The 26400-nt window shown below is 34.5% G+C and overlaps 1 protein-coding gene across 5 annotated transcripts in view; it reads right to left on the reverse strand.

Moving 5' to 3' along the window:
- Positions 1-26400, reverse strand: part of LOC132703142 (myelin transcription factor 1) — a 456348-nt gene that overhangs the window by 276742 nt on the left and 153206 nt on the right. The window contains exon 1 of one of the 5 annotated variants that reach the window (XM_060672240.1): positions 3987-4038. The exons of the other annotated variants lie outside the window; for them this stretch is intronic. The gene's annotated coding sequence lies outside the window, so the exon portion shown is untranslated. Of the gene's footprint in view, positions 1-3986; positions 4039-26400 lie in introns of those variants that run through there. 5 annotated transcript variants of the gene reach the window in all.

Consider the following 26400-nt stretch of genomic DNA (forward strand, 5'->3'; position numbering starts at 1 on the left):
ATATCACCCAAGTCAGCAATTTGGTTAAACACATTTGACATATTAGTGATCTGACCATCACATTGGTCCTATCCTTAAAATTATAAAAAAAAGTCAGCATTGCGTCAATTGTAGCTCCCGTTTCGAGAGCCCAATATTTTAGTGAAAAATTCCTGTCTGTTTGAGAAATATTTTAAAAAATTTATTGTTTTTGCTCTCCTATTGGTTTATGTGAACAAATTCTTAAAATCTTAACCTTTTGATTTTTTCTTTTTAAAGAGCATCAAGAGTGTTTCTCTTTGCAGAACTTGCGAAAAGTAATACATTTCGACATAACCAAATAGCAAAAAACCGTGGATTTATATTTTAATGACCCTAACATATATATAGCTATTAGCTAATATATTCCATATTCTTTCTAAACAGAGATCTTCACACACTTAATTCGCCTTTATTGAATGTTTAAATATTATTATTCACTTGCTCCTAAATGCCGACAAATCCTTTAACACTTCTTTCGCCAAAAACGTTAGAAAAATAAACTCAACAAACAATATTAATAACATCAACGCTGGACGAAAAGTGGACTTTTAAATTCAAGTGGAAATGGTCGGCTTCATAAAAATAAACTCGATGGCGTTTGTTCACAGTTCATTCGCTTCAGTCATTTGGAATCCTAATTATAACATCCACATCCCGAGTTTGGAACGAGTACAAAACAGACTTTTAAGATATCTTACATAGAAAACCAACACTAATATTGAAAACCATGATTGCAACGGCATTCGATCAATTTTCAAGTTCTAACTCTCCAAAACAAAAAAACGCTAACAAACCTGCTAATGCTCCGGTCAAGTTGACTCTCTTTATCTATTATCAAAAGTTAACCTAAGAATACCAATGCAGAGACATTGCTCTATTTGATATTGATCACTATCAAAATCACATCACAAAATATATTTAGTTTTCACAATTATTTTCTTGATATAGACATTTTTGTTACTCCTATTAATCGTTTTCAATGCCGGATGAAAACATATTTTCTAGGATATAATACGATATAATCTTTGTTTGTTACTTAGCATAATGCTATTAATTTTGGTGCTAACAATTACTAAAGTTTAGATTTACTTGTGAACCTATCTTTTTAAGATACAACCTAAATTGTCAACAAATGAATAAATATTTTCATAACATGCTGGCGTGACAATGCTACATCTAAACTAAAAACTGTCAAAACGCCGCTAAGTGTTATATGAGATCTCAAATTACCGCGCACGCGCATACTGAGTGGCCATTCTCTACATTTTTTTTCAACGTCCCTATATGGGCACCAAAAAGTAATTTTCAGTGCCATTTAAAACAAAAAAAAATCAATAGCTTATTGCCCGTCATGGAACGTTATTCTTCTTATTGAATACGATTATTTACCTACCGCACTCCGATTTGGTTTAATCCAATTAAAGATTCATTTTCGATCAATCAAAATGATAAATTGCCGCTTGCGCAAGAAGAGGTTTCAAAATAATTATTAACGATGTTCCGCAGAGAAATATAGGAGTGCGACAAGGAGCAAATAAACCATAAAACAAAAATAACGCAGTAAGTTTCTTCGACAGCAGAGACTAATAGATACAAACAAAAAAGTAATATTGGAATTACTATCGACAATAAGGTTAAAAAGTTAAAAAATAAAAGTATACAACTTTATTGTTTAAATATGTTTTTAGTATACTGTAATCCTAATGCAATATCGATAACAAAATTGAGCCATTACGTACACTTATTAATAATCTAAATGTCTCCACAAGCGATATTTGCTGCTCTGAGATATTAAACGATTCAAACACAGTTAGCGGGAGAGGACAAAAAACAGTATTAAAATTACTTAAGGTAATTAATTCTAATTATTATCAGAGAGACAAGGGACGTGGCTAAGTTGACAACGCTTTATAATGAGAAGATTCTGCAAAGATATGGTGACACATGATATAAGCTACACAGAAATGAGAAACGAACTCGCGTTCATGTAGCAACCAACTAAGTGTAGAAAAAGGGCAGTTTTCGCGATTGTCGCCCTTTCATGGGCCAATTTTGAAACCTAACCTGTCACTCTTTTTTTTTTTAAGTTGTCAGCTCAGTGCAACATGTGCCCAAGTCCCTCGTTGTTTCAAACTTATAAATGTGTGACGTCATCTAATGCTAATAATATATTGCGTGTTGGAAAAACCTCATAAATAGAAGCGTTTTGCAAGTACTAAGGAAAAGGCATGATAAATCTGTTATCTATAATTGGATATTTTCTTCGACAAGTTTTTCTGCAGATACAGATATTGGGTATTTTAAAGTTAAATTAAAAACATTAAAACAAAATTAACAATTACACGATTACACATGTGCAATTTTTTAATTTACAGTTCTACTCTCAACTTTACTTCTGTTGGAAATGGCTAAATTAGGGATTCTATCCGGCAGCAAACGGGAAAAGAAGAAACAATTATATTGGGAATAAAAAATTGTTGAAAATAAGTGTCCCAAAATTGTTTTAAGTTTTTTTCTAATGCATGAAAAATATTTTTGTCATTACATATTATTATTTTATAAATGCATAATAACTAAATTTTAAAAAATGTGTATCTATTTTAGAATTAAAAACTTCAATAATAATGAAGTCATCGCACTTAAATGGAAACAGAGGTAGGTCATTAGAGGAAAAACAAATTAATTGTTTTTTTTTCTCTTCTTACATATCTGATTTAGTTAGTTTCTGCACTTATATTCGTAATTTAAAAGAATCGGAGAACATTTGATTGATTGATTGATAAAAATGACTTGTATCATTTCAACCTCTTAACTAAACGAGTAGAGCCTTTAATTGTGCTTCAGAGATAAATATCAAATCTTGTATTTTAGTACAATGACATGGACCTAACAAATAGCTTAGGTTTTAGATTTTTGGTTTGAAAAAGCAATAAGGTAAAAACTATCTACGAATATCTGCCGTTAAATAACATGCTTTTCATACGGCAGCGAGTCCGATATCTGTTTTGCAGACAGTTGCTTTTCCATTTTCGACAAATTATTGTTTGGTAGTTAATTTTTATGAAGCATTAGTGCACTTCACATTTGCAGTGAATATCTTACACCCCCTTGCAAATTTAAACATATCCCTCACTTTTCACCCATTTTTTTAAATTATTTTCTTGTAGGTTAGTGTTATAACTGATTATTGGATTACAGATTTTTTGTAAATGTAAGACCGTGTGTAAGACGAACTCCTCTTATATTTGTAAAACACTTTTTGGGGGGCACTGCATTCAACTTACGCTCATCATCATGCAATTATAAAAAATCGACACTTGTAGGTTTTTTCGCGGAAAATACCTAGCTATTTTTGACACACCGTAGAGACAGATATCGAAAAATCGTCAAAAACGTATTAAGACATGCGAACATAACAATCATTCATTTACCTTTCCGACGGAAACCGCCCCGGATCATTTCAATGCCAGAAAAACCGCGCGGTCACTTTAAACGCATAAAAAACTCAACACATGCTCGATTTTCCGAAACTTCAGAAACCACCGCATCGAAAATCGAGCCGGCCCACACGCAAAACTGCTGCGCGGTTGAACATATCTCAAATCACGTGACACGTTAATAAACGCCAGCAACTATTAAGCAAAGGAGCGCCTTACGCGATAATACCGATTGTCTTGTGTGTGTGTCTTGGAAAACGTCACCAAATGGTTGCGCAGAAAGGCGATCCCCAAAACGGAGGGAGAGAACCATGAATAGCCTCCAAGGCGGTGCCTCGGATTCGAAAAAACTTTCCCAAACTGTCATAAACTCCGTAAAGTTATCGATCGGCCCCCAAAGAAACTTGATAAACTTGAACTACGGTCTGGCCGGAGTTAAGAAATTTATAAAGGGTGTCCTCCCCCCCGGTCCCACCGCGCCGGTTAAAGTTTAAAAGTTAAGCAAGAAGGAAAACAAGCGTCTCCTACCTGTAGGCGGTGGTCGGAGCACCGGGAACGTCTTCTTCGTAGGCTGTTTGCAGGCCACCGAGGCAGGACTTGAAACTTTTGCCCCGACGACGTGTTTAGAAGAAGCTGGCGGCAAATCCGAGCCCGCTCGACACGCGACGAATACTCCCGATTGTAATGTTGCAAAACATACGTCAAATTTCGTTAAAGTTCAGACTTTTCGGCGTAAAACAAAATTTCGATTAACACACGATTACCAGTTTAACATCGGTCGCGTTTGTTTCTTTCTTAAACCCGCGCCTTAATTTCGTCGGCCATTTTGCGGGCCGCACCTTTTAATTGTCTAAATTTATATCCCGCTCATATAAACCCAGTAAAAAATATATGTCAAACGATCCGTGCTCGGTTATCCATTAGATTAAATTCGAAGCTGTGGCAACCACGCCTGGGGGGGTGGTACTGGCACCTCGCATACTCCGCAACGTCGCCTGGCATACTTTGCGTTTCCTGGAGAGAAAACTTGGAGGTGGACGCAACGAAGACCCGCCCGTCGGGTGCGACAAGGACCGACGTCGGTTTCCCAGACTATCGATTCGAAGAGGACGATAAAAAGAGAGGTGCACTCTTGCAGCACGGGACGGACCTCGCCGACGCGACGGCGATGCTTTTCTCTTCTCCTTCTCGCCTCTAGCCGTACACCGACGAGTCCGTAGCCTCGATTACCCCTGGTGGGAATATATCTCGTTTTTAGGCGTTGCGTTTAATGAACGGTTAGGGCTACAACATTCTTCCACAGACCGTTTATTTAAAAAAAAAACAGTATTGTTAGCGTCGGTGTCGAATTGATAAATGCAATTTTCATAAATGAAATAAATTTTCAGAACGGACATAAAAATAATATTTTTCAATTTTTTTTTCAAAATTTTGTTGCTTTTTTTTTCCCACTTTAATTAAGTAATTTTCTTCATGTTTAATTTTTAAATAATTTAATTTACTTGGGAATTTTGATAAATCTTTATTTTTTTGTGCATAAAAAAATGCAATTAAATCCAAATAGAAAAAAAAGCAGAGAAAACATTTTTATGAATTTGTGCCTTTTATCTTATTACCTTAAAAATGAGTTTGTTGAATTCAACAAACGAACGAAAGATGAATGTTCCATAGATGAATTATTAGTTGAGTGAATAGTGAAAATCGAAATGAAACATACCACCAACAAAGTTCATTTAATTTTATAATAGTTATGCTTAAGTTGCAAGCACTCTAGTAGTTACAAACAGTGATTACCGAGTGTTCGAAGTGTTTTCGGAGCGCGAGCATTGAAGATGCCAAGTGAGATTTTGGCGAAACGTCTGCAGGATTCCAGTCGGAGTTCAACAAGCGAACGGATGATATCCCGGAATATAGTGTCATCATATATATATATATATATATATATATATATATATATATATATATATATATATATATATATATATATATATATATATATATATATATATATATATATATATATATATATATTCATATAATATTAATCTCTTTCATTGTGAGACCAAATATGACTACAGTATAAGATTAATAGACATATAAGGGAATTCTCCAACTTTCAAACGAAGTCAAGAAAAAAGAAACAACTTTGTCTTTCTCCCAAATAAGTTATTGTAAAAAGCCTCCAGCAGCAGAAATACCGAGTTCTCATTTTATCAGTTAAAACGAACAATAAGGGTTGTTTCTTTTCTCTTGAGATTACTACTCCACTACTACTACACTTTCAATTACTAATAATCAGAGGTTGAAGATAATAATAAAAACTTTAATAGATTTTGCTAACAGCTTCCAAATACGTGGAAAAAGATATCGCATCAGATTTATTGCAGCTCTAACACGACCTTAAAGGTGTCAACAAGAACCGTAATGATATCAGGTGTAAAGCATATTTCCTGCAAATAATTTCTATAAGCATCTTAAACTACAAAGCAGAAACTTAGGTTACTATTTACAAAACTTCTGGATTCCTTCTGCGTTTCGCCAATCATCTTGTTGGCTTCTTCAGAGCTTAACACAAACTCAACAGTTTCAGTTAAGCTCTGAAGAAGCCAACAGGATGATTGGCGAAACGTTAGCAAGTTCGAGTCAACAACAACCGACGCAGGAAGAATCCAGAAGTTCTGTAAATAGTATTACAGTAGCCCATGGAAGTTTCTTTGAAAAATTAAGACACTTAAGTTAATTGCAATTAACATCGGGAACCCACTAAAATCAAAATGTTTTCATAAAAGGAGGATTGGAATGAAGCGGGCAGATTTCAAAATAACATGACATGCTGGAGTAAACCAGTTTTTCGAAATAAAATAATTAAAAAAACATAAACACGCTGTTTGAAGCTGTTACAAAAATTCTTACACCTCTCAGGTAAATAATGACAGGATAAGCCAAGTAATAAGTTTGCCATATATACATATATATGAAAATAGTATGTTATGCAAAAAGTGCGGTAAAGTGCATAATATACTATTTGAGTCAGTTTACTAAGCGTGTTACATCCTGTACTGTTTCTACGACCATTAGTTCCTGAGTACATTTTTGAAAAACAACACGAATGCATTCCTTGACATGAACGTCAGAAATGTCATAACGTCATAATTCAAGCAGTGCGGTAAAAAATCCGAAAACGTTTAAGATTACGAGTTACGATTTCCGCACGCTAGGTCGGTATATTTTATTTTTTCATTATATTATATTTTTATTATATTATTTATTTTACAAAAGGGAGTAGAAAAATATTTTTTTAACAGGATTTGCCTTCCAAGGCTACAAAGGATTCCCGATTAATTGTTAGCAAGGATATTGCTATTGAATGATTAAGGCGTCTCGTTACTTTGCGTGCTAACATGATGGTTCCGAAGTACCAAAAATGCTAATATCATAAATTGAAACCACAAAAAATGATCTAATCTACTACTAAACAACAAAATTAAACACGTTTAAACTTGGTTATATAATTTCAAAAAAAAAACTCAGCAGTGGAATTACTTTTTTTTTCAAAAAAGGATATATTAACAACTTCTACACAAATTATTAAACAAGTCACAGTAACATTTCCAGTTTACCACATCAACTCCAAAAACTTCCAAATTTTTCTGACTAGACTCGCAAACTCATAAAGACTTTTGCCGTTGTGTCTCCGCAAACAAATTCTCTCACAAACTTTTATTTAGAAGCAAAAATGACGTAAACAATAGGCCTCTAGATAAATATTTGTCAATCGGTGTCGGTCTGCGCATGCGCGTAATCATACTGCAATGACCAGTGATTTAATGCTCGTCTCTGTTATAACTTTAATTTTTTGTAATTTAGTATATTAGACATTCTTATTTGCTATTTTTGTGGTTAGAGTAGTTAGGTGGAATGTGTTATATGTGAAGAGTGGGGAATTACGGGCCACTTTAAGCGATACTCGAATGAATAATTACATCGGGTGAGTTGTACAGCTGTGGAACCAGCATATCTTGCTTATCGTAGCAGTAATCATCTAAGATTTTGCTCCAAAACCAGAGTCATAACAACAAACACACATGTATTGTTGGTTAGTTTTGTACCATCACCATGCACCAATCATTTGGACCGAACAAAAAGTCAATTCAGCATCCTTTTGAGGTCCAGATTCACTAATTAAATTTTATGATGTTGCTAAAATACGACGCTGTATAGTAAAGTTACTCACATTAAAAAAAGTAACAAAATTAAAAAAATATATTTTTAAAAGATTCCATTATAATAATATAGTGACTTATTGGATCTTGTGTTAACATCGCTAAGCCGAAAGGGTTTTGGCATCAGAGCAGATGTGCCTTGGACAGAATCTATTAAGCGGATTAGTCATTTCAGAGAAGCCAACGTAGGCTGCTTGCTTTCGGGGAGGTTTTAGAGGCGACGGGGGTATCGTGCATGTTGCCTAAAGAGTCCGGCTTCTTCTTTAATATCTGCGGTTACGCAGATTTTATTCCGGATCCTCTCTAATCTTCTGCCAAAACACTGCGCCCTTTTCCAGTTTACTCTGATTAAAATCACTCGCGTTATGTTAATACTTGATTGGGGTTTGACGTAGGGTTACCAAAATTGCCTCGAAAATGACGACGTTTATTATTAAAATTTTGAATTCGGCTTGGTCTACGAGTTTAAGGGTTAAAATTTCGGCGAAAATTCGTGAGCAGTGACTTGTGCGATATTGTACATCTTCAGGAATGTTAAAAAGGTAACGTAAAGTTGCGATTTGTAGTAAGAATTGAAGAAAAACTGACATAAGTGACAGCTAGATTTGTAGGCTGGAAGAATCGAATATGTAGCTTTACTATTTACAAAAAAAAGTACCAGACAAAATGCAATTTGGTATGCGTACAGGACGATGGACATAATTTCATGTAACAAAAATTTCCTTTCAATACAATGTATGTTCCTGTTATTTTTTATTTTATTTTATTTATTTTTATTTTTTTCATTTCATTTCAAACTTGGAATTGACATTTTCCATGTAATTTACACAGTTTTTTCAACAACCGTTTCTCAGTCTTCACAATGCTCAAGCTGAAATTAACCATTTCACCAGTTTCCTTATAAAACGATCCTATTAATTTTTTCAAACTTAATAAATAAAATAATAAATAAATAAAATTATTCTAAGCCCCCCAACCACCTATAGATGAAAAAGTGAATTTTTAGATAAACGTTTTACAAATCTGCACTCTGATGTATCGATAGCAAAAACGATCCTCCATAATTTTCAAATATAGAGAGGTCTGAGAGCCCGTCCGTCTATTTCTGCTCATAAATAATAGTAAATTTTTCAGTGTTTCGATGTTTCTTATATTGATTAAGAATTATGACCGAGAAATAAATAGTTGTATATGGTTATTTTAAAAAAATAGTCTCAAAATATAGCGGTTTCAGTAAGTTACATTAGTAAAAGTTCATCAACTGCCTTTCCTTTTTCAACCAACTCAGTCCAAGAATAGACCGAAATAAAAGCTTGTTGTATCCAGCATCCAAAACATAAAAGTGGCGGCCGCTCAACAACTAAATTGGTCGGTTATTATTAATATAATAAAAAGAGCAAAGCAAATGACAAAAAGTAGTTGTTGTGACCCCCTTCCAGCTCAACCATTATATTTTCGATTTACGAATCAATTTATTCTTTCGATTAGTTTATTTTATAATATTGGGCGATATATCAAAAATAACTATTTTTAAAACTGATTTACTGTGTGTGAAATAGTAATAAGCATGGGGCACAATTATTCAATACTTTAATATTTATGTTATTTAAAAAATAAAAATGATTTTGTTTTTTATCATTTTAATAAAACTGTTTGGTTTTGCTTTAAAAAATAAAAGGACATTATACCAAATTAACCTTCGAAAAAAAAAGTATTTCGTTTAATCAATATTTTCACGAATTCGTTTTTTATTATTTAAACTTATTATAATTGAACCTTTTTTGAATATTTTTAATGTTAAATGTATAAATAACATGCGCGGAAATTAAACTCAAAAAACTCTGTAAACGAAACTGAAAATATGTTTTGTTTTACACTAGTAATAATACCCTTTGACGTCATTATCAATGGTGGCGGGTTTGCAAACGTTGCGAATAAGTTTCCTATTTTTGTCTCCATTAATTTCTTTGTCAAATTGATATTTTGGAAGCTATTCAATATTCCCAACGAAATGACGACGCATCTGTATATTGTTATCTAAATTTCACAGTGCTATCCGACATAGACTTCGCCACGCCGACGTTCGCCTCTGAGTGCTGGAAACCTCTTTCCACGGTTTTCACGCGCTAAATGAATACCGCGCAGGTCCACGTCCTTCCTACGGTTTTACTTTATTCCACGCCCAGACGGGGGTTTTTTTTCTCTTTTGGGGCACCGAAACTTTTTCCACGTCGGGACTGGATGTAAATATATCGCAAACGTGGTGCGAAAGCATATTTTATACAAAGATCAAAATGTTCGCGTTAACAAAAACGATTTCGCATCATCAAATGAGTATCACAAATAACAAATGTTCGCATTGCCGGTACTACTAAAAATTCATATTTTAGAAACACTTTTCATCGATTTTTAATATCGTAAAGAACAACCATCATAAAACCTGACATTTGATGCCGAGAAATTGAAATATCTCATTAGCAGTTGACTAGAGGGAGAAACACAGACAAATAGAGAATTTCAAACATTTTTTTCGAATACTTAATTATAATTTAAATTATTACATAATTCTATGGTCCTTCCTATATATTTCAATTAGCTACGCTTATGATTTTAAAAATTTAACTTAAATAATAGTAGGTATAGACAAAAGCGTTACTACGTATTTAGTCAACCTTCTAACTAATTGGTTCATACGAACTTGACGAAATCAATAATTTCTTACTAATTTTTTTAATCTGAGTATATTAGGTTTCGATATACCTGACGATTAAATTTTTTTTTGCAATATTCGTTTTTATTTTTCATTCCAGTTTACTATCAGTTGCAAAAAGGCTTTGTAATATATAATGATTAATACAAATATCAATAGTATATTATGGAGCAAGTGCGGTAAACGGCATTTGACTCACGAGTTTATTTCACACAAGTAGCATACTATACTCTTTCTGCAACCGTTAGTTTTTGGGTACATTTTCGCAAAACAACTCGAATACAAAAATTATGACAGATTCTGCGGAGCGGTGGTCGCCGCCGCAAAAAAGTCCATCCCTCGAGGATATAGAAAAGAGTACATTCCCGGCTGGCATGAGGACAGTCAATCCTTATATGAGGAATATCTCAACAGCGGAGACCCTGATCTCGCTGACGAAATACTGCAGAGCCTTGACAACGCTAGACGTGATAAATGGTCCCAAACCGTCGCCAATGTGGACTTCAAACACTCGAGCCGAAAAGCCTGGAGCCTCATAAGAAAACTCGGATCAGGTTCTCCACCTGTGAGAAACGACCCCGCGGTATCCGCAGATCAGATAGCGGACCATATTGTTTCAACTTCCAGAGCGCCCAACGACAAAAGTCACACAACCAAAATTAGAAAAGAGCTATCCCAGCTAAAAAAGAACATCACAAGAGAATCCGATTTCGCTAAACCCTTCTCAACAGAGGAGATTGAAAACGCTATAAAGGAAATGAAAACAGGTAAAGCGCCCGGCTATGATGGGTTGCATGTAGAGTTCTTGTCCTATAGTGGATCTGTAACAAAGGCTTGGCTGGCTAAGTTCTACTCTGAGATTCTCCACAATGGCTATATGCCACCAAAACTAAAAAACTCAAAAATAATCTCATTGCTCAAGCCTGGTAAAGATAAAGACAGACCCGAGAGCTATACACCCATCGCATTACTCAGCTCCTGCTATAAACTACTGGAAAAACTTATATACAACCGCATATCCGACATAATCATGCTGCATATCCCAATAGAGCAGGCGGGATTCAGAAAAAACCGAAGCTGCTGCGATCAAGTCCTCAGCCTTACAACCTTCATAGAAGCTGGTTTCCAAAATCAGGAGAAATCGGCATTCGTTTTCATAGATTTAACCGCGGCTTATGATACGGTCTGGCGCCAGGGTCTTATATACAAACTTCTGAACATCACCAGATGCAAAGCAACTACAAGCCTTATCGACAACATGCTTAGCGATCGCTCATTCCAAGTGCATTTGAATGATCAATCAAGTAAAAAGAGAGTACTAAATAATGGTTTACCGCAGGGGTCCGTCCTTGCCCCTCTGCTATTTAACCTTTATGTGTCAGACCTACCTGAAACTCGCTCTAAAAAATTTAACTATGCCGACGACATGGCTCTTGGCTTCAGACATAAAAACCTCCACGTTGCAGAAGATGTACTGTGCGAAGATCTGATGGCCATGAATGATTTCTTTGCGAAATGGAGATTGAAACCGAGTGTGACCAAAACTGAGACTTCTTGCTTCCACCTTAACAAAAAGTTGGCGAACACAGAACTGAACGTCGAATTTAACGGAACCCGACTAAAACATAACAAGCACCCGAAATACCTGGGCGTCACCTTAGACCGTACACTCTCTTTTAAAAAACATTTAAGCAACGTAGCCGCCAAACTTAAGACAAGAAACAACATAATATCCAAACTGTGTGGCACCAGCTGGGGTGCCTCAGCCGAAACGCTCCGATGTTCCGTTCTTGGCCTTGTTTACTCCTCGGCCGAATACTGCGCTCCTGTCTGGACGAATAGCCCCCACTCAAAACTAGTGGATGTCCAAATCCACAACTCACTTAGAATGATCAGTGGAACCATCAAATCCACACCCACGTATTGGCTCCCCGCGCTCTGCAACATTCCACCAGCCCATCTCCGGCGATCGGAAGCTCTCTGCAGAGAATTTAGAAAAATACAAAACAATCCCCAACTCCAAATTCATGAAGATATCGCTCAACTAGGGCACAAGCTGCGCTCCAGAAAACCTCCAATTCAAACAGCGGCAGCGCTTATATCCAATAACTTCCACCTACAAGACGAATGGGCTCAGATGTAGCAAAATAGCGTTCCTCCAGATATCTGCTGCGTTTTCCACGTTAACCAAACTGTTCCAGGTTCTACACTACCGAGAGGAACCTGGTGCTCCCTAAATCGGATCCGTACAGAATGCGGTGTTTGTGCGGACTCTCTGCACAAATGGGGCAAATCAGAAACCAACTGCTGCGACTGTGGAAGGCGACAAACCATCCGCCACCTAGCATACGAGTGCGAAAAAAGACAAAGCCAGTGTACGACAACAGACTTCTTGAGGGCCACTCCATCGGCTGTTGTTTGGATTGAAAACCTAGATATTAAGATTTAACCTTTGTAAACATTAACATTTAAAACTAGACTGTGTTATTGCCATACGATAATAAATAATAATAACTCGAATACATTCACTGACCTTTAGAAATGACAAATGTCAAAATTCAAGGCGTGGGAAATATCTCCTAAGACATCCGATTGCTCCGAAAATTCAGGCCGTGTTGGAAAATCGCGGTAAAAGACACGAAATTTACGTGGTAAAGTGCCGCTTTCCGCATGCCAGATCGGTGTAGATAGGCATTTTACAGACGGTAGTAGAAAAAATAAATTATCCCTATTTAGTGAGCACTGAATATAAAATAAAATGGTACATTATACAAAAATACCTTTGCTAGTGAATTATTTCGCTATTATTTTTCACTAAAAAACTGTTTCGTCAAATCGAGAGACAAACATTTATGATTTTTTTTAATTTGAATCCGAAATTTCTAGTTTCTTTGGAAAAAATGCAGATGTTTATCTCTCAATCTCTTGCTTTTACAATTCTAAAAATGGACCTTGATATAGTGAAATACCTTGCCAAGGCTTTAGTAACAGTGCCCTTTGTCTCCACTCACTTTTTTCGGTATTATACCTTTTTATTAATTATTTGGAAAAATACATTCACTTATTCGTATTAATGCGATTTTGAAAAAAAGTGTTGAAACAATGCGTTCGAGGATTATTAAACAACTAATTACTTCGTTTTTACTTGATCGCGAGTAAATAATGACTATCGTTGTCATATTTTTAAACCTGGTTTATTATTTGAGAGAGAGTCAAGTTTAATTTTATTTTAAAGACTAGTTCCTGGCAACGTAACTGGAGTATATACTTGCCCAACTGAACTGTCTATGTGTCTTAGGGACCTTATCTTCATCACATTACATCACGCTGTTCTGCTAAATTTGTATATTGAGCGTTTTCTGTTTTGTGTAGGCAGAACAAATGGATATTATTTTAACGGAAATAATGCAAATAAAGAACACAAGCCTCAATAATCATTCTTCAACTGCTTTTTTTGCGAACAAAATCAAGAATTGATCTAATTTCCAAAGTTGGTTTATCAGTATATTACTATTATACTATTACGCCCTAAGAATAGTGATTATTACATATATTATTGAAAATGTTAAGCCGCATTAGAATAGAGTTGCCAATTTCTCAGCATTTTCCAACAATTCTTCGGTGCGTATGAAAGCTTTGTTCGAAAGCGTTTGCAAACTACTGAGGTGAAATGTAAAGCGCGTATAAAGAAGAAGAAAGTTTCCAAGAATCATATACCTTATGTCAGTCTCGCACTTTCTTTTGTTCATAGGACGCGACGTTATAACTTTAACAATCAAATTACGCAACGTATTCATATCAAAAGCACAATAATACGTTATTGACGTTAACCCTTCGAAGCAAAGTATCGTCTCGGTTTTAATAAACTCAAATTTGTTCCAAACTTACTACTTCATAACTAAAATATTTTCGCCGCACTAATTTGCTTCCCTCCAACTCGAGTATCTCGGGGGGCTTTAAATAATAACTAAGAGAAGTGGGGGAAAATTTCATATTCTATATAGTACATATTGTTCTACTTTCGTACAGGCAACGCGATCTCGTTAAAAGCTTCTTAACACTTGTAACGTATCAGTTACTTAGATATACTTTCCACGGTTCCCAATTTCGAATTTTCAAGATTAGCTAACATTATGGAAACAATTAACAATAATGAAAACATTTTCTTTATAAAAGTTCTGGATTTCTCCTGCGTCGGTTTTTGCTGAGTCGAACTTGCTAACGTTTTGCCAATCATCCTGTTGGCTTCTTCAGAGCTTGACTGAAAATGACCCGCATTTTACTCTATACCTGCTGGTATATTGCTTGAGGGGGCCGGAGCTAGATGAGGGGCATAAACACCGTCTTGGATGATTTATTCCCATATTGGTGACAGGTATAGACAGGAGCCGCAGTTAAGATTGTTAGGTTGCTTATAGATTTCTATAGACTTTCGGATTTTTCGTTGGTAAAAAACTGATTACATGCAAGAATACTTTTTACAAAACTTCTGGATTCCTCCTGCGTCGGTTTTTGCTGAGTCGAACTTGCTGACGTTTCGCCAATCGTCCTGTTGGCTTCTTCAGAGCTTGACAGAAACTGGCTCGAATTATGGAAACGCTACGTCGATGATACTTTTGTTATTTGGCCTCATTTTCAAGAATCCCTGGCCGATTTTTTTAGACATTTAAACTCTATACACCCTAACATACGTTTTACCATTGAGTTGGAAACTAATAATAACGTTCCATTCTTAGATATTCTTATCAATAGAAAATCAGACCTAACATTGGGTCATTGTGTTTACAGAAAACCTACGCACACAGACCGCATGGTCGCATCACCATCCGGCCCAAAAATCATCGGTTATCAACTCTCTTGTATACAGAGCCGTAAAACTATCTCAACCCGAGTCACTAAACCCAGAATTAAAACACCTTACCTCCGCTGCAAGAATTTTAGTTTTATAGAATAAATTTTTATATCCGGTTTCGTGATTGTGTTCGGCAACTACTGATGAGCTTATTTGTCCTAGTCTTAAGGCTTTTTCATGTTCTTTAAGCCTAGTTGATATTTTTCATCCGGTCTCTGCAATGTATTCTTTGCCGCATATGCATGGAATGCTGTAAACACCTGGCGTCTCAAATGGAATTTTGTCTTTGACGGATCGAAGATGTTGAGAGATTTTTGGACAAGTGATAAATCTGGTTTTGACGTTATATTTCTTTAGAACTTTTGATATGTAGTCAGTGACATTTTGAATGTAAGGAAGGACAACAGCGGCAACTGTGTTATTGCTTTCGGCTTTGGAACGTTGTGGTGAAGTGTATTTTGTGATTGAACGCTTAATATCTTTAATGTGGAACTTATTAGAGAGAAGAGCATAGGTAAGGTGTTTTAATTCTGGGTTCAGTGACTCGGACCGATATAGTTTTACGGCTCTGTAAAGAAGAGAGTTAATAACCGATGATTTTTGGGCTGGATGGTGACGTGACAGTGCATTAAGGTATCGGTCTGTGTGCGTAGGTTTTCTGTAAACACAATAACCCAATGTTAGGTCTGATTTTCTATTAATAAGAATATCTAAGAAGGGGAGGTTGTTATTAGTTTCTAGTTCAATGATAAAACGTATGCTAGCATTTCCATAGTTCTGGTTTTAGATGGAAGGTGTCGAGAGGTTTCTTCTCAAAGGCTTCCATAAATATATTCGCGATGACTGGTGATAGTGGAGAACCCATAGCTATTTCCGACGTTTGTTCAAAAATTTGACCGCTACAAGAAGAATATGTTCCAGACAAGCATTTTTCAATTAAGGTGAGAAGGTTTGGTGCCAGATTCTCGGATTTTAATATATCTGAAGTGATAGTAAGAATTTCAGGAACAGGGACTTTAGTAAAGAGGGATTCTAAGTCGAAACTACCAGAAAATCTTGTATATCTAATATAATGCTCTTTAATTGTTCAATGAATTGAAAGGAATTAAGTACGAAGGTACAGTTTTCCCTGTAAAAGGTTTTAATAAAGAAGCTAGATATTTTGCTGGCGAATAGGTTGGAGAACCAATTTTAGAGTCATAAGGGGTGAAAGATTTTTTCAAGGAGTCTAATAGAGAAGAAGTCTGGGTAGAAGATAAAAGAACATTTTAAGCTTTGTCATGAATCATTTTTGAAAGGGTATCGAACTCGTATGGGGACAAGATGGAAGCAATTTCAAGATGTAGAAACCGAAGATTCTTATTGATTAGGTCTATTTCCTTACGGGTATGATGAATTCTTTTTCGAAGTAAAGGGAAACTAGATTCTCGAAGAATTTTATAAGCGGAGGGTGAAACGTTAGCTAGTCCGACGCAACAAAAACCGACTAAGGAGGAATGCAGAAGTTTTATAAATAGTATTACAGTAGCCTGTAGATGTTCCTTTGAAAAATTATTAATGAAGACGTCACCGCAATAATAGCACTTTAAGTCTCTGCAATATTTTGTCAGCCCTGTTCTCTTTTTACACCTTCTTAGCATTCATGGCGGAGAGTTTGGAGGAGAGCCATATGAAATGAAACCAGTTTTTCGCTACTCACGAAGTAACACTGACTAGTTCCATTCCAACTCTCAAAGCGGAGCAGTATACTAAAAAGAAAAGAAACAACCTCATCCTCCTCCATACTAATGTATTGTAAAACCTTTTCTATAAAAAAGGAAGTAATGTACATGTTTCAAGTACTCAAGTGCGAATCTTCAGCTAACACCTAAAAGAACATGTCTGAAGTGTCAACTAACCAAGCAGTAAACCGGAGTCCTAAAGCTGAACTCTACTTTGTGCTCTGTGCTTGAAAGGTGTACTGTAGGTGACTGATAATGATTCAGTAGAAATATTAAGAAATTTTCGAACTTTCATTTTATTTGTTTATAAATAATATTAATAAATAATTTATAAATAAAGGCAAAAAAATTAGTGCATCCACAACAAATCGTGGAACTTCAGATCAAATAAAAGTCGTTTTACCTTTTTTTCTCTTGAACAAGAAATTCAATGTTGGTGAAAAAAGCGAATTACATTTCTAGTTTATTCTGAAATCAGTGTTGAGATATATCGTTCAGAATAAATTGTAACCTTCAAGTTAATTAGTTAGTATGTCGACTGACTTTTACGCAGTAGAAATACATTTTAATTGAGTAGAATAAGACATACTGGTTAAAGGTCTAATGTTACATAATGTTTGGTTCAGAAATTACAAAATACGTTATATTGTAGATCCGGTTCTTGTAATTGGCGGCCATAATACAAATGCCGACATCCTAAATAATTTGTTCCTTGAAAAGATTAACTCACTAACTAAACTTACTTTTTCGTTCAATTTATCTTATTAGATATTTTTTCATTAAAGGAGCAAATAATTATATAGGTATGGATTTTTTCCCTACAGAGGCCAAAAAATGATGAGGTTCATGAATGTAAACTCATTCAAGGAAAAATCCAAAAAACTATTTAACTCCAATTGTTTAAGAATAATTAATATTTTTTATTTGCACCAGATAATTCATATTCAGCTTGGGGCATTGGACTTTTGGGGGTCGGATGACTTTTGTGACTTTTTTGCCGTGCAAGAAATATCCATGCAACACCTAATCCACCTATTCAACAAGTGTAACTGAAGTTCTCCGAAAACAACGACCCGTGTAGACATGAGAATCTTGTAATTTCAAATATTTTACTATTATATTAGGCATCTTCCCAACACTAGACAACTTGGTTAAAATATATCTTATTGTTATACTTTAAATACAAGAACAGTATATTTTACGTAAATGTTAATTCTATCTGAATTTGAAGCTGTAAAAATTCGTTGCATATTCGAGTTTGCATAAGAACCAAAATTGAGTATTTATCTTCCAAAATATCCAGCATTAAAACGACTTAAGCGAAAATCAATGACAATATTTAGTACAGTACAGTAGATACCAAGAAACCTATTTTTAGTTGTATTCTTTTGGTAAATTCGCAAAATCCTGCGGAATCCCAATATCCAGAATTAGTTCGATGACAAGCATTCGCATTGGTAAAGTTCATCACTTATTCGGAATATATTCCGAATAGGTTCGCAATCGCTTAAGCGGAAATAGCTATTAATGTCTTATTATAAATGTTCGAAATTAACTCAGTGGCAAATTATCAATAATTTATATCAATCAGTAACACACGAAAATAATTAGACATATGAAAGCCAATTTAAAGTAAACGAAGCCTGGAAATTTGCCCAAAGTTGAACCAAAATACAGCGACCACCCAATGTGAATCGATTTATGTTTAGATTTTCCAGAGCGTGTCTTTATCGCGCCAAATTTCATAAAAATGATTGATGAACGCATCCTCGTCGAACAATATGATATACAGCTCACGTGAACGTTTCGTGTGATAAAAATGTGTAACATCGGGGTATATTTCATGAATAATGTAAGGTCGGCCGGAGGCGACAGACTGCGCGGTGTCAACCCCGAAACCCGAAATGATAAAATAAGGAAAGATTCAAATTGAAAATTAGTTACCTCGACAATTGGCGTAAGGGTCCGTTCTGAATACGAAACAGCGCGATTTATTATTTCACGCCAGATTTAGATTTCTTTTTCTTTTTAGATTTCTGTTAAAGTTTGTGTTATGCATTAGTAATAAGCCATATTCATAAAAAAATGATAAGCTTATACTTATCAAATTTAAATGATATGATTCAGTTTGTGCTCAGAACCATTAGAGCAAGGTCTTTATAATGTAATAATTTAAAAGTAGATTGATATGCATAAAGGTTGCTTTTTACTTTAAATATAAAGATTATTCTTCAAACAAACTGAATATAGTCAGGGGCAGACTAAACGTTGTATTTAACCAGATATAAATAAACAAGATTGCTTTCGAAAAATCGTCGGTGAGCGGGGCAAGTTCGTCGCAAATAGTGCGAATCAACTTTTTATTCTAAAAAGAAGGCGCTTCGAGGATTGTTGTCCTAGAGGGACGCATTGTTTTTCTATCGTGCTCCTGCGGACCACTATGGAACTTTCGCAAAATCGATGTAATTTGATTGTGAATACACCCTGTATAAGTGTCCTTCACATCTCGTCGAACTTCAAAGTTACGGCACACTTCGTTAAATATTAAAATTTGTACAGGTAATTGCCACTTAAAATTATATTTTTTCAAATATCTTGCGTCCCCTGCATTATAGACGAAACCTTTAACTCTCTCTCGACACAGTTTACGACACTGTTTATATCAAACCATCACATCTTTAAAAGATCTATTTCGAAAAATTCGATTTTATCGATTTTCGAAAGTAACAAGGAAACAAAAATACGAACCTTGTGTCTAGTATATTATATGCATTATGAATTGAATATAAAATGCTGCTGACGCATTCAGTCTCAAATATAATAATAAAACATAAACAAGCGAGACTTTGATTTATTTCGGCCAAAAAATTATCCCCAGCAACAGATATGGAAAAAATATGCAAGATGTTATCAAAAAAATGTAAATGTCATTTGGTAGCCAAAATAACAGTTCAAGGAGACACTTCAAGCATAAAGCTTATGAAAACCAACGGCTCAACTAATAGTCAGGGAGTAAACACATAATACTTTTACAAATCTACTGAATTCCTCCTGCGTCGGTTGATAAATCAGACTTGCTGACGTTTCGTCAATCAACCTGTTGGGTTCTTCAGAGGCTGACTGAAACGGTTAGCAAGTTGGATTTACAAACAACCAAGGTAGGAGGAATACGAAAGATCTGTAATAGTATATTATGCAACAAGTGCGGTAAACGGAGCAGCGGAGCGAGTTTTTAATAAATGAGTGAGTTAAAAAGTTTACCGAACGTGTTGCATACTATATTTTCTCTACGACCGTTAGTTTTTGGGTACATTTTCGCAAAACAACACGAATACATTCACTGACATGAGCGTCAGAATTGACAAACGTCAAAATTCAAAGCGTGGGATATATCTCTGAAAACATCCGATTGCTCTGAAAATTAAGGCCGTGTTATAAAATCGCGGTAAAAGACACGAAATTCACGTGGTAAAGTGACGCTTTCCGCATGTTAGATCGGTGTAGATAGGCATTTTACAGACGGGAGTAGAAAATAGTATATTATGCAACAAGTGCGGTAAACGAGTGAGTTAAAAAGTTTATCGAACGTGTTGCATACTATACTTCTTCAACGATCGTGAGTTTTTGGGTACATTTTCGCAAAACAACACGAATACATTCACTGACATGACCGTCAGAATTGACAAACGTCAAAATTCAAAGCGTGGGAAATATCTCCGAAAACATCCGATTGATTCCAAATACGTGCGGTAAAATCCCGGAAATGTCCGAAGCGGCTCGGATTCATAGCGTGTTAAAGTGACGCTTCCCGCACGCTAGATCGGTGTGTAATTAGGTATTTTACAGACGGGAGTAGAAAAATAGTATTATAGTAGCCTGTGGAAGTATTTTTGAAAAATAAAAAATAGGTTTTTCAGTTTACCGCCATCGATCAGGTTCGATTTTGTAGGAATTATATTTGATATAAATATTTCCAAATAATCTGAAAAAGGAATATTTGTATTTAAAAAATATTTCATCGCGTATTTGTATTTGAAGCGAGCTTTCTAAACATCCAGCTCTCGGTACACAAAGTTATAATAAGGAAAAATAATCACATTTTAAAACTAATTACCGTTGCTCGTTCCCCGGGAAAAAAAGAGCGTAAAACAAACCTGAGGGATGTATTTAAACTCTAATTTAGACATCCCTTTTAATAAAAAAAAGGGAAACTACGTGGCGCGAAGTGAAAAGGAAAGTGGTAAAAAAATAAAAGAGCAGCCTTTGTCTTAACTGTTTGTATTCGGAATTCTTTCAACATAAATTCTGGGGTAAGTGATCGGTTGGCGCGGACCCCAGTTCTGGGATTTTTTAACCCCTAAGCTCCCTGACTCCAATCTCCTTTCTAGATTTATTGTTGCAATCGTGCAAGTAACAAGTAGGAAAGTAAAATGCAAAGAACGGTTCGGGCGAAATTTAAATTGGAAAGAAGTATTGTCAGAGGTAAAGATTTCAAGGCTGGAATTCCTAAAAATTATATTTCTAATATAGAGCGGCGGAAATAAAAGTAAATGTGTTTAGATATATATTGATTAAAATAAGTTTTAATTTCGGGATATATTTTATTTCTTAGAATGTTTTATGTACTAATTTAATTTCATTATAGATATATATGAGACCATATATATAAGCATAACGTTATTTCTTAATCCCAGAACTCATGGCGCAATCGAGTAGCTCTTATAAAACAGAAAAGAATTCATATTTTTTTATGTATGTACGGTGTGTCTCAAAGTATATCGTCTTGGCTTTTGATGAGAGACTCCCCCAACGAGTAATTACGAACTTCCTACCTATTTTTACTGAGCAAACTGAACAACTAATATTTTATTCACCGATAAGGGATAATTTTTAAGTTATGTCGTATTGAAATAGCTTGGCAATGCAAATTGTGAAAAACGTATGTGAATGATTAGTAGGTAAAAACTCTCATGCAAAAACAACTTTAAATAAAGGACATCACCGTAATTCGCGCAGGATCAGGAGAGGGATTCACTCCAAACTGCTCGCCGTTGTCCGTGAAGAATATTAAAGACTCTAGCTTGGGTTATCATGAAGATACAAGTGCAAGACTTTTTGAAAATTGGTATGAAAATTATGTCATTGTGATGAATGACGCAAGCTGTCACAGTCGCCTACTACAAAAAGCACAAAATTATAAAGTACAAAATAATATTTATTTTGTAAGTGTTAAATTCATATGCTATTAAAAAACAATGTTCAGTTGAATAGATAGGACATACTGTTATACATCTTCCTCCCTATGATCTTATATCTAACCCCATAGAATAATTATGACACCAAGTAAAATCAAATGTGAAATCAGAAAATGTTACTCCAAGTGTATTAAATATAATTAAAATGTATTTAATAATACACCTGCGGACAGCTGGAAAAATTCTGTTCCACATATTTTAAAAATTAAATATTCTTACTTTTGCATAGAAAATAATATTGAGTCTATTATAGTTAATCTTAATGACGACTCTGAGAGTGAAACAGAATTAGATTTTGAATAAAGACGTACTAATTAGTAATGTGGTTTAATTATACCTGTATATTATAACTATATATTTAAAGCAGCTAAGCATTACCTGATGCTCTGTCGTACAATGGCGGCTCAGGTGTTGGCAGAGATATACTATACTATTTTCGTTGTCCTTATTAAGCTAGTGCAAAACAAGATTAGGAGAGCAAGATTTTAGAAAAGGTGGTTTAAAATAAGTTTGATAAAACAAATTTGGACGAGCAAACTTAAATGTTTTAAATATCAAGCATAGATTAAGCATAGCGTGACATCGGTATGTATGTTGAGTTGCTTGTTCAAATGATAAACCTTTTATAATATATTTAATATAATAATATTAACATAAATATATAATATTTTCATTTTTAAATTTACAAAACTCTTTAGTTACATATAGAAGAGTGGAGTTCTAATGAGGTATACAGAGCGAGGAAGAGAAACATGAAGCTTCATTTGCAAACTAAACGGCAAAGATAACCTTGAAAATGCAAAAGTTATATTATTCTCAATTCTTCTCATATTTCGTTTACTTTTTGTTTTTTATGCATCTATATTTATTAACTTGTTTATTGTTTCGAGGTTTACAGATATAATAAATTGTTTAGTATATTTTTTAAAAGCACTTAATCATGTTAAAATTTTGAATCTCTGCCTTAAATTCTCAGCTAGGAAATAATAAAAATGGGCCTGCCAAAATGTGTAAGATCTTTGACATACTTGTTTTTTTACAATTATTTTTTATCACATTGCCCTTTTTTTTGAGTTATATTTTGTAGTTCAGTCTTGTTTTTGAAAATATTTAAAAACCGTTGTTTTAAAAAATAACTGCCTCACACTAAAACATTTCGACTCCCTAAACAGTTGTACGGAAGAATAATTCCTCATTTATTGGAAAACAATTTTTTAAAAATTGGTGCCGTAGTTACATTAACAGACGTTAGTAATACAAAGAGAAATAGTCAGTAGATATGATCTCTCAAAATTGATAATGGAGATGGAAATTGAAAATAGGCGGGGAGTAGATTTAAAGAAAAATGTCCATTCCCAACCTTCAATGAGCGATCAAGACGACATCAAGAAGAAGCTGTGGTTAATGATACAGCAATAATCGCATCCTTTTGAAGGCATAAATAAGGGCAGAAAAATTTCATCCATACGAGTACGTAGTGGCTGCAAAAAAATGACCACCACCAAGATGTGTCTAACGTACAAGTGCAACGCAAATGTTTGTTTTAATAAATGTTCAGCTGGCGCGCCGAAAAGTCATCAAACAATGGCAAAGTTACGGCAACTTGTTATTTTCTTTTATTATATTTGCGTGATTATATAAAGGAGTGCTGCCACAGGCTGTTCCTCGGTTTCGACGTCGGCCCTAACGACCGCCTCATTTATCTGACCGGTTAATGAAATTATAGCCACTGTTTGGTCCATTTCGAAGCGCAATCTTCTCACTCTCGGGTAAGTACAGGGACTGAAATTACTGTTATTCTCCGTACTGGCGCTTATTTCCTCTATCATTATACGGGGCTCATTTGTTCTGCGGTCGCTATCATTTGTTTTGGAGGGCGAATTGTAAGATTTGAACGAGCGCGCACAAGATGGCTGCACAAACCCTACGCATTTACTAGCTGGTATATATTTGTTTCTTTGCAGCAAATACGTAACTCTAATGGAAGCTTATTACTGTTTTGTTGCTTAAAATATAGACATTTTAAAAATGGGAAGACTCATTATTTAAAAAAAAGGAAGACATGCAGACAAGGTAGTACAAAAGTTATATTAATACTTTTACATTATATTATATTATGCAACGATTACAGGGCTGTAACAAAGTTATATGGATAGTATTAAATAAATAGCATTTAATGCAAGGAGTACATGACCTTACAAAGGTTATATGAATAAATAAATAAACACTTTTAATAAATAGCATTGCTAAACAAGATTTTAGTCAACGGTCTGAAGAAGTTTATAAACATGTTGCATACTAGGTTTCCTCTAGATTGGACGTTGGCGGTGATTTAATGCACTTTTAATAGCAAATTCAATATACTTTTGGTAGTCGGTAACAAAAAATGTTATGTAAAGGGTGGCTTAATTTTAATAGGATTTGATGCTCGATTTTTAATAAAAGTACAAATATGAAAACTTTATCTTCATACGTCAACTTGTTTTCGAGCTACTTTTTTATTCTAGTATTCTTGAAGTTGATTCCGTTAGTTTAAATAAAAGTGTCATATTGAGGTACAATATAAATATTTCTAAACTTCATAAAATTTCTTTTAAAATAATGCATCACCAATGTTTTGATTTTTAGATATTGAGATATTTAACGTTTAAAAATATACCATAGTAGGTCTGAAAACTAATTGCAATTTGGCACATGTATTTTAACCTGGTCTGAAAACCTTAAAAAATACAAATAATCCGAATTTTTACTTTTAATATTTCATATTTAAACTTTTCTCTAAAATCAAGCTCAGAACATGTCTACGACCATATGCTAAGAAATGTCTTTAACCAATGATATCGAAACTGGTTCACGATGTACTTATTTCTTATTTTAAAAGAATTTTAGGTTTATCTTCTTTGCCTCCTCAGGAGCAGAACATTAAATAAACAAAAAAATTTCTGATAAAATATTATTATTCAACTGTAGGGCTGTTTATCAATAAAAATTTATAATTATCTGCATCTCTTTAAACAAGTGGTATATTCACATTAATTGAGCAAAAACCCCTTGCCCAATTGAAAAACACTTCAATTATTGTATTGTTAATTGTGAATTAAATAACCGTAATTGAAGCTCGAAAAGTGTGATATAGGAGAGTGCCGGGAGGTTTGGGTCAATAGCAAAATTACTTTACAAAAATATTTTATATATGTGTGACTCTCTTCACTGTATTCTCTTTCATCACTTTTCCATTTTAATATTCATATATCACGAGAGGTATTTTTACACTCTAATTTGTTTTTTTAATAAACAATCCAATATCAAAACATTTTTTAGATTTTCTATCAGTGGGGAGTATGAGTTACCATTATTAGATAAAAATAAATTTTTCATATGACTGACTACACACCCAAAAATCCCACACTACCTACCCAAATGTGCCGCAATAGTGTTCTATTTTAAATTATTTCCATAGGTTCTGTAATATATGCTCTACGCGATAGTGCTTAATTTACTGATAAATTTGATTACTAAAATGAAATAAAAATTGATCGTTAAAAATTGACCCAAACCTCCCGACCTTCCCTTACCCATTTACTCTTTATGTACATATTTGTTTGTATGGTATACATTATTTTTCCGATCAGATACTTTTTTAAAATGTCACCTTTTTGACCTGATACTTGAAACGGGTGTTTATCCTGAGCTTTGGAAATATGTCAAAGTTTATCCTATTCTGAAAAAAGGTGATCCTTCTGTAGTTGAAAACTACCTACCTATTACTGTGCAATTTTTCTAAAATATTCGAGATTATATTAAATAAATTTATTTTTGCTCAAATTAGAAATAAACTATCTACGCAACAACATGCTCCCTGTCTTCGTATGTCTGTGACTCCATGAACAAATTGACGTTATATACACTGACTTCCACAAATCGTTTGATCAGATAGATCATCACTTACTGATTGAAAAAGCATATCAAAAATTTGGTTTCTCTGATTCGCTGATTACAGTGTTGAGGTCCTATCTGGTCAACCGTCGACAGTTTGTTGAGATTTAGGGGTTTAGATCAGTTCCTTTTGTTCCAACTTCTGGCGTGCCTCAAGGTTCTAACCTGGAACCTCTTCTGTTCAATATATTAATAGACGATCGTATATCTTTGATCATCTGCAACAAGCTTGCCTATGCGGATGA

This window comes from Cylas formicarius, unplaced genomic scaffold (assembly GCF_029955315.1).
Source record: "Cylas formicarius isolate icCylForm1 unplaced genomic scaffold, icCylForm1.1 PGA_scaffold_6__28_contigs__length_40554024, whole genome shotgun sequence".
NCBI lineage: Eukaryota > Metazoa > Arthropoda > Insecta > Coleoptera > Brentidae > Cylas > Cylas formicarius.